A 10,929-nucleotide genomic window follows, 5' to 3' on the forward strand; every position below is an offset into this window, starting at 1 on the left:
CAAATATTTAAGATTTTTTGGGGTGAAGAATAGTTTGTTTGTTTTTTTAAATAATATGAAATCACTTTTCACTTGGATTAGCAATGATACAGACTCAATATTTCTCAAACAAATCTTTTATCAAAATAATTCACTTAAAAATCTGATTTTTGGCATACAAACTACTTGTAATCTTCACTAAAAGTCTATCAAATTTTGCTGTATCAAAAGTTACAGTGCAAATACTTAATGTTTGTATAGACAAACTTTTGTATGTTATACCAAGTCCATCACAAAATGGTTAATCATGAACAAACATCTCATTCAAATCAATAAAATGTACCAGAACAAAAAATGTAGGACAAACAGGATTTTAGTTTGATAAAACAAAAATAATGTAAACAAATCTATTGAAATTATAACGTAATTGTATAGATTACTGATAGGACCAGGGTCAGAGCTACTTACTTCAGGAAGGACATTTTTATAAAAGGTACAAAGGAAGGGCCACTAGAATGGTATCTAGAAATGGATAGTTACGTGAAGACATACAAATCTCCACCCTCACTGTCTCTCAACAGAGTATGAGTGAATTTGAATGTTGTATTTAAGATTATTAAGGAAACTTAAGTTTGATGCAATCTTTTTTTGTATATTATTTTGACAATTGTAAGCCTATGGGACACAAATATAAGTATTGTCAAAATATGAGTCAGCTCTACTCTTCTAAAACGATATTTGGTCTTTGAAGTGGGTTACCCTCAGAACTAGTTAATGCAGTTCATTTAAGTTTAACTGTCTTGCTACAACCTAGGTCAATAAGACTGACTCTGTAACCCCAAACTGATCTTATAGTTTCCATACTATAACTTCTAATATGTTTTATGAACTTACTTAAAAATGTTTTTGAAGCTTTCAGTAATAATTAAATGTAATTTGTAGACAAAATGTGAATTTTTAATGAAGTCTTTTCACTAAAAGTTTCTCCATGAATATATTGAGTGAAACTGTTGACTTCTCCAAATGCAAATCATGTTAAAATTAAAAATACTTTTCCTCATTTGAAAATTTTCATTTACATTATCTAAACTCTCCTGAATAAATATTATAAGAGATTAGTCAAATTCACTAGCTTTATAACCTCCAAAATAAATTCTGAAATAACACAAAATGTCATTTACCTTCAATATGATAATAGTATAGACCTGTTAAAACTTACACTTTATTGTCCTTTGAATTAATCTGCCATAAAATAATGACAAGATGAACTTGGAGCTCAAGTTACATGATGTACAGACTATTTGCAAGAATTATACATTTAACAATAACAAATAATACACATACAAACATGAAATACGGTACTCACCAGGGTTTTTGCTGTCAACTGGTGCTCACACTACTACTACATTTTTATACTGATATGACCACACTGAATATTTCTTGTCATCTAAATAATGTAAAAAAAAAAAACAGATTAATAACAAACAAAAAGTAGACAATGCCACATAATTATCACAATTTTTCTAAATTTCTAAAAATACAACAAGACTTGTTAAACATTCATTTCATCTCTTCAATGTCCTCCTCATTGGGATTATGAGCTACATTTTTGTTATAGTTGTAAACCATGGTTAGAAAATAGTTTCAGTTTTGAATGTAACTCACAAAAAGTAAAACCTTGTGACATACAAATGTATGTGACAAAAGCTGGGGCTTGATAAATATTAGAATGATAAGGGCTAGCTTGAGTTTTTTAATGTTTAGTTTTGTAGATAGGATGCCCTTGATGAAATAAAAGGCCCACTGTTGTTTGTAAAATACAATACATTTTGGGACTTATTCATATACTTTTCAAGCTTTTTCTTAAACCTGCTTAAATTACTGTCTATGTAACATCTGAAGGCAACCCATTCCAAAAGGTCAACCCACCCTGCTATAGTCCTACTGTTCTCACTGTTAAATATGAAAGTCATTATTCATCAACACCATGAATTATCTTTATAACATTAAACATTTCAATCAGTTCTCCCTAGTTCTTATTTCAAGAGAGAAAAGTTTGAGAGATTTCAACCTCTCTTTATATGACAACCCCTTCACCCCAGACACCCTTCTAGTAACCCTTCCTTGAACCTTTTCAATTTAACGTCTTTCTTAAGGTAAGGAACCCAAGACTAAAACACAGTATTTCAAATGTGACCAGTGGCCTGTATAATGAAATTATAACCTATTTAGACTTGTATTCAATATTTCTGTAAATACAACCCAGAATCCTATTTGCCCTACCATTAACAACATCACACAACTTGGATGTGTTTAGAGAATGATCATTCATTACACCAAGATCCCTTCACTTCATAACACTGTTAATGTTATTCACATCCAAATTATAATTATGATAACCCACATACACTGCCTTACATTTATTGTAATTAAAATCCATCTGTTATTTATTTGTCCAACTCACTAAATGATCTAAATCATTTTGTAAACTAGCAGAATCTTTTTCATAGCCAGTAACACTCAGGACCTTAATTTAATCCAGAAATTTACATAAACCCATCTTTGTCATTGATGTAAATCACAAAAAGAACAAAGGTCCTAAAACTGAGCCCTGAGGTACCCCACATGTAACATTAATCCAGTTTGACTGAACTCCATCTGTAAACACTGTTTTCTTCCATACAGCCACTTTTCTAATTCATTAACTTATTCCCCACACTTATAACGTTTTTCTCAAGCCTTTTATGTCAACTACTTTCTGAAAATCCAGATACATTAAACCCTTAGTTTCCACTACATAAGCAGTAACCTTTTCAAATGATGTTAAAATAAACATCTTTTCTGATGTCCTAATTTAATGTTTAACCATCTTTCTTTATCTTCTGTAATATTCTAAATCTACTGTCACACCAATAATTTAAATGTATTAAACTTTATCTCTTGAACTCTGTGGTTTCTTTACTTAACCATTTTCTTTCTGTAAGGAACAAGTTTATCTTAAACATTTATCTTTAAACAGTTCCCACATCTGATCCGTGTCTATAAATAACTCAGTTAAATCCACAACAGATAATCCTTGTCACATCTGTTGAAAATTTGTAACCAAACCATCATTATTTCTTATCTCTGAATACAGCAAATCACTGAACCTAATACAACAGTGACCACCTGTTAATAATTTCTATATTTAAAGTAGTATTACTTTTAGTAGGTTCCTTGAGTAACAGGTGAAGAAAACCATATTGAACTGTTTCCAGAACACATTTGTCCCTCATGGTTTGATTAGTATTTTCCAATCTTTATGTCTGAAATTAAAATAACCCATAATTATGGTTTCATTAATAACTGAAATCTTAATGTTACTGTAAGGTTTCTCATTAACTTCATCAGTATTATTTGGTCACCTGTAACAAATTTCCACTTAAAGCCTTTTCCCTTTATATCCATTAAAAGAAACCCAAATGGTTTCAAACTCCTTGCTGTTAACACAAATATCAACTCCAACAGAATCTCACTTTTTACATATAAAACCACTCCCCCTCCATATTTAGTATTATATCCCTAGTAAATAGTCTATTACACTTATTTCATAGGAATTTCTATTATCAAAATAATCTATGTTTTAGTTATTATATCACAATCTTCTACTGTTATCAGTGTTCTAAAGTGATCTGTTTTATTACATGCAGCATTACAACAGTAACAACTAAGCCTATTCTTATAACTACTTCTATACTCATTTCATATGGTAATATTTTTATTTTTACAGTAAGTTTTCTTGACCCTCACAACTGTCTACTTCTATTTTAAAACTTCCCTTATAGCAGAGTTAACAGCCTAAGGAAACAAGTGAACTTTTATCCTATTTAAATGTACATCATCCATTCCAAAAAACTCCAACCAGCCTATCTCCTCATCTTTACATAGTAACCTAATCCTGGTATTTAGCTCTACTTGTAAATTTATCCTAACAGGCAACTCTGGGAATTATCCCTGACAATATAAACTTATGGTCTTTTATTTCAAATGTCTTTATCAACCCCAGTACTTATTAATTAGCTCTTCTAACTTACCTTTTCCTACATCATTAGCCCCTACATGCCCCTCTGATGTTATATGTTTTTACCCCTAAAAAGCACCAGTGCACAATGATCAATTCCTTATACTATAAATTAATATTATATTGAAAGGTAAATGTTTACAACTGTACTATAAATATGAAAGTAACAGTTTTCATCAATATTAAAACACTAATCACTAGGTAGTAACCTACTACAGAAACTGGAAGTTTAAACTTAAGGGTTACTATTTAATCTTACTGAAAATATAAAATATTATGAGATTTCAGCAAACTAATTACCACCTTTTACAGAGAGAAAAACAATTAAAGTTCATTAATATCTTTCAAAATCTTCAAATGTTTCTGTTGACATCTTAGATTTGGTACTATTAACATACTTTTGTTTTAAATGTCTGTTAATGAGATAGTCTTTCTGTTTTGACTGCACCTAAAGAGTGAAAGAGAGTAGTGAAAAAATATACACATTCCATTATACCTCTATGTGTATATTACTACAAATCAACCTAAAACCAATCACTTCTTTTCTCTGAAATGCGACTCTTCAAATTAACTTCTAATAACAGCAAGCTACCTAATTATAGGTAATTTATTCTTAAATTATTACTTATAAAGATTAAATAGAATGAATTATTCATCTGTTGGGTAACATTGTTGTTACTGTTAACAACTTCAAAGCCTTAAACCTAATATATCACGAGGTTTGACAAACTTAGATGTTAGTCCTAAGTCGATATTCTAAACTGTCATTATCAGTGCAAAGTAGCCTGTAATAAAAGATAAAATAATACGATTAATACAACTACATACTTTACATATTCTAACCAATGCTGTTAATGTAAGTAACATAAAATAAATAATAAGGTATTGTACTGACAAGAGTTCCTTAATGAAACTACAAATTACAATACATAACCCTTTTATTTCATCATTCGAAGTTGGTTGCGATCACTTCGAAAGTGTAAAATATAAACAGTATATGCCTAATCGCTTCACCAGTTTAAAAAAAAATTATCCTTTATTAAAAACTAAATAAATTAAATTGTAATAAACTATTTATAAATAATATCAAACAATTTTTGACAACTATTATAACGTACTTCCAAATCCTCATAATTACACTTCAACCTCTAGCGCCACACGTATACTACTAACTTATGTTCATATGTAAAATAAAATTAATTTGTATATTCTTTTATTTTTCAAACCTGTATGTGTGTGTGTCTTTTCTAATAACAAAGCCACATCGGGCTATATGCTGAGCCCACCGAGGGTATTTTAAAAACTACAGTTAAATATTATAGTTTGAAACAAAATAAAATTTGTTTTAAACTATCTTTTCATATACTAATAGAGTTATGACATAATTGTTATTTAACATCACTTTCATTAAATAATTACTAAATATAAAATAATCTGGAACAAATACAAGCAAGTGATAATTTTAGTATTCTTGTTAAACTTCAATTATAATTCAGGAAAAATACTAAAAAGCGAAACTGTACAGTTAATATTTGACAGTAAAAGGTTTGTCTGATATAGCTCCTTGGTGAATCTCCCATAAGTTTGAAGGCTTACAACACTGGAATTCGTGGCAAGATACCCGTCAGGGATAAAGCCTACACTAAGTTTTACACTTCATAACTAAAAGTATATTGTTCGGCATGGTCTTTCACAATAAAATGAGTTTTCAATGCCAGTGCAAGAGAGTTAGAAAACTATGCGAAAAACCTACAGATTGTAAATTCGGCACAGTTACTTTCGCTGTACTGTTTACTTTTTCCTTCTAATGTAATACCAATTTAAATTTAACTTCAAATGAAATAACTGGTCTCGAAAACAAATTGGTATACATTGGGACTTAAATGAAAATTATTGTGAATAAATGTTGACTATCCTTTACCAGCGTATTAAAACAAATATTTTTAAGTTTTGTTCATATACATACTAAGAAACAATAACATAAATTACAATTTGGGCAGGATATTAGTATTTTTTGTTAACCTGAAGATGACCTAAGAAGGTCGAAACGTTGTTCTCTGCTTTGTTAGTAAAAGTGTTAATACCCATACCAGCCGTTCTGAGATACATTTTACTTCAAGTAAGTCTCTCGTCATCAAGAATTTATCAAAAGTATTTTGAGTAAATGCAAAATATTGTTTCAAAAATTGGCACTGTGAAAGTTATTTCGCTTCTAAACAGTTTGAATAAAAATATTTTCTATATTATTGCCATCTACTATCCAAAATATAAATTATTTTGTGAAACCAAGTAAGTTTGTGTTGCTATCTATCGACAACACAAACTAACTGTAATTAAATAAATCGGGATTCTAAACGAAAAAGTATTTTGTGAGGCCATTTAAGCCTTTACTGCCATCTTTTGAGCAAACACGTAACTGTAATGAAAATGGATAGCATTTAACGCCGTCTGTTACCGTAAATATTAACTATTTTATATGGGATTTGTTTTTTTAGTGTTTAAAAAATATTAATTTTGTATTTATTTAAATAAAAATTGTGCAATAAAAGAAAAGTTGTAATTAAATTATTATTATTCCAAGTTATAAACTACTAAGAATTCTTTAATACAGAGTAATATTCACAATTATTTTTTAAAACTATTTGAATATTTTACTATACGTTGACTATAAACGTTGCTAATTCTATCATAGCTTAAGATTAAAACATTTCAAAATTGTGATAACAGGCAGCACTACAAAATAATCGAATTAATTTGCACTTAAAAGCAAAATTTAATGAAAATTAATTTTATACCACTGGATCATGCCACAAACAATTGTAATTGACTAAAACTGTTCTGAAAATCTTCTTACACAATAATTTTATATTGCGATTATTTGTTATAAATGAGCTGAAACTGAACTATATAATTATGTATTAAACATTTAAATAATACATAATAAAGAAACCAATAATCCTATTAACTGGAAATAATAAACAATTTTTAACCTACAATAGAAAACCCCTCTAATTTTTTTGTGCTTCTGAAATGGAGTTCCGATTGAAGAAAAAGAAACATTTTCTTTAGATATAAGAATAGAAACTGTAATAAAATACTTTAATGGTAGAAATACGACATAATCTTTCGATAGCTACTTTCGTCATATAATTACAAAATATAAAAATAATCAGTATAAAATATTAGCTCAAGACACAGTTTTATTACTTTTATTAAGTTACAATAATGATTTTGGAAAAATATTGAAAACTGAAACTGAAGGTGTTAACCGATATGTTCCTCTGTTGGCTTAACGGTATATCTGAAAGTTTATTATCGTTAAAAAAAAAACAAACGAGTCTTAGCATCAGTGATGAGCAAATATACCGACCTCAAGCTTTGCACTGCACAACAAACAATTTATATGTTCGATGTGGAATTTCACAAATAAAAAGTTTTAATATGAGTACAAGAGAGTTAAAAATTAATAATATTGTAATTTATTTATTATATCAAAAACTGTAAAACTGGGAAAATTTTCGTCATTGTAAAGTTTATTAATTACTTGCAATGAATTACAATTTTAAATTAGTTGTAACTGAAACAGGTGACATCGCGAACTAAGTTTGTATACAATGAAACTTATATAAAAATTAATTTTCGATGAAAGTTGATATTTCATTATCAGAGTGACAAAAGAAATATTTACAGTCTTGCTAATATATTATAAAAATAATATAATTACGAACTGATATAAAGTCTGAAAATTATTTTAATAAATGTACCACTATTTTCAATAAATACAAAATAATTCCACATAATGTAATACAATTTCAGTTGTTACTCAAATCTGTTTTACTATCAGCGTAAAAAAAATAAATGTTTAACATTTTGTTTTTATATTACTCGGAAAATATTCAGAGCTGTGGGTTAAAATTGTTGTTAGTAATAGTAGTTACCAAAAGTCTCTTAAATGTAAATACATATTTAAGTATATTTGAAATAAATGCAAATTAATTCTATGCATTTAGAATTTGAAAAGTATATTAAATAAATAAACAACATGATTACAAAGAGTTAGCGTAGTTTCGGTTACTTAACATCCAAACAACTGAAATATTTACAATAACTTTAGGTCTTTTTGTTTCTATTATGCAGTGAACTGTCTGTTGTATAAAATCGAATCAGCATGTACCGCCATCTATTATCTATTAAACTAGCTTTATCATCTTATTAGTTATTATTATTTCAGACAGTGATCCGAGATAGCGAATCATTTTCCTTTTTTATTTATTCGCTTCGGTAAACATGTACAAGAAAACTGTTAAATAGGAAAACTGCTGTAAAAATATTATTCAAAAACTGTTACATGGATATTTATAGAATGTTCACCACCTGTGTTCCCACAAACGGAACTATTTTATTAAATTCAATGTGTTGAAATTACATTATTTCCAAATTCAAATAATAGATATGATCAAATTAGAAATTAGCTCACGAGCTTGAAGTGTATGGAAATTTTTCGAATTCTGGAATGGAAGCTGTAAGTAAACTATGAATTTTGTTAAAACACCAAAATATATCATATGTATCTTACATAAATATACAAGGTTTAATGTACATAAATTGTGTTAACGTAAATAAAAATCGTAACGAAGTTTACCCATTAAAATTATAATACTAATTATCATCGTTATCACAGGTAACCACTTAAATGTAAAACAACTTATTATAAAGAAAACTGAAATACCTTGCGCTGAAGGCCGAAATAAGAGTTTTATCGGTCCTAGGCTTTTCAACTTATAGAGACAGAACCTATACGGCCTATAGTCATAGTTCGAGGTTCCCTAACTAGTGTGAGACCCTTGGCTTCACTCCGGTAAACCCATGCTTTAATCCGGGGTTGCTTGTACTTAACATAATTTATAAAATTCATTGTTCCTCCGAAATATTTGCACCAGCAATTAACAATATAAATAACATCTATATTCTATAATCTAGACCATTACTAGGCTTCTCATACACCAACTGGTCTAATAACTCATGGTACTGTGCGATAGGTATCGTCAGCACTGGATATAGCAGGTATAGTGTGACTAGCATATTATTACTTTCACAAATTATCATACCTACAGCAGGCTTAAAAACGTTATCCCATTTCATACGAATAACTTCGGTAAAAACTGAATTAACAAATAGCTTTACAACTTCGACACATTCCGTGAAAACATGTTGAACCTTACAAAACAAAGGCCAATAAGAGAACTTATCTGAAACATACTTAACAACTTTATCAATCTTCTTTGATCGTACACAGGTTTTAGCCTACAAAAAAGTCGATTTTAGACAAACTTACAACAGCTTGGCCTTCATAGATAAAAAAAGATCGCATTAAAAGTTTCTTAACTCATTTTTTTTAATAGTGGAAGTGAAAGAAACCTAGAAAACTATGATTTTGGAAGAAACTACGCGCAATTTCAAGGAGTTGAAAAGGGTAACATATTTTGCGCCCCCTACATTTTAATAAATGTTATTTGCAAAGAGGGAGAAAAGGGCCGGATCGCAAGGTGCCTTTGCAGCTATATGAAACTATACTCTTCAAAAAAAAAAAAAAAAGAAACGCAAAAGGCAAAATTTGAGACATATTGTTAACAAGTTTATTCCGGGTAGTTCTGTATGACATGTGTGAAACTTTGCACATTCACTGCTGAACATCCAAAGTCTGCAAAGGCAAAGTCCACGCTCACTAGTTGAAGTTTAACGTCACTCAACGTCAATAACGAGTATGCCCCTCGTGAGCATCAATAACTGCTTGGCATCTCCTGTCCATGGAAGCGATGAGATGACGAATTACATCCTGTGGAATGGCTGTCCACTCAGCCTGCAAAGCTGCTGCAAGCTGAGGTAGAGTCTGCGGTTGAGGTTGTCGTCGTCGCAGACGTCGGTCCAACTCGTCCCAAAGATGTTCGATGGGGTTTAAATCTGGTGATCTGGAGGGCTAGGGAAGAACGTTGATGTTGTGGTGTCTCAAGAAGACAGTGGTGAGTCGGGCTGTGTGAGGACGGGCGTTGTCATGTTGAAAAACGTCGTTGACGTTCACCATGATGGGTTGCACATGGGGCCTAAGAATCTCGTCGACGTATCGTTGAGCCGTAAGATTCCCTCGAATGTGCAAAAGGTCTGTTCTGGCATTGTAGGCGATGGCAGCCCACATCATGACGCTGCCACCACCAAATCTGTTAACTTCCTGCACACAGTTTGCTGCAAAACGTTCACCTCGGCGACGGTAAACACGGGTCCTTCCATCCTGCCTACGAAGCAAAAAAACGTGATTCATCGCTGAACCAAACATGCCTGCATCGTCGATGACGCCATACCCGATGTGCCCGAGTCCACTGCAGCCATGCTTGACGATGTTGCTGGGTGAGGATGACGCCTCTGACTGGACGTCGTGGTCGGATTCCTGCATCTCGTAGACGGTTGCGTACGGTCTGATCGGAAATCCTACGCAGCCCTGGTATGGTTGAGGCAATAGACGTTGCAGTGGTGGTCCTATCCCGAAGGTGACGTAACCAGATGTTGCGATCTTGTGCGGGCGTGGTCACACGAGGTCTGCCAGATCGTGGGCGGTCACGAGTTTATCCATGTTGTTGGTGACGATTCCAGAGCTGTGAATGTCCACCCAAGCACCATCACAAGGCTATGGAATCGTCACCAACAACATGGATAAACTCGTAGTCAGTAGTCGTTGTTGCGTTGTGCTTCAGTCAGTCTTGGCGTAACTGTATTGCGTGTCGGTGACTTAACATTGAGCTATGGAAACCGAGAAACCGTCACTTTTATAGGGATTTTGCACATGTTGCACTTGCAGAACATGCAGATCTCTCAAACAAATTTATTGGACACGAATG

General features: G+C 31.4%; 1 long non-coding RNA gene across 14 annotated transcripts in view; it reads right to left on the bottom strand.

Annotated features, from left to right (window-relative positions):
* Positions 1 to 5,229, bottom strand: part of LOC143222180 (uncharacterized) — a 20,515-nt gene extending 15,286 nt beyond the window's left edge. For 8 of the 14 annotated variants that reach the window (XR_013012075.1, XR_013012059.1, XR_013012074.1 and 5 more), the window contains exons 1-2: positions 5,158 to 5,229; positions 1,346 to 1,426 (exon numbers count right to left, since the gene is read on the bottom strand). This is a non-coding gene — a long non-coding RNA (uncharacterized LOC143222180). Of the gene's footprint in view, positions 1 to 1,345; positions 1,427 to 3,181; positions 3,285 to 4,437; positions 4,457 to 4,867; positions 4,886 to 4,973; positions 4,992 to 5,157 lie in introns of those variants that run through there. The other 6 variants (XR_013012077.1, XR_013012091.1, XR_013012065.1 and 3 more) reach the window with 5 other exon arrangements.
* Positions 5,230 to 10,929: the final 5,700 nt, after the last annotated feature.

This window comes from Tachypleus tridentatus, chromosome 1 (assembly GCF_004210375.1).
Source record: "Tachypleus tridentatus isolate NWPU-2018 chromosome 1, ASM421037v1, whole genome shotgun sequence".
NCBI lineage: Eukaryota > Metazoa > Arthropoda > Merostomata > Xiphosura > Limulidae > Tachypleus > Tachypleus tridentatus.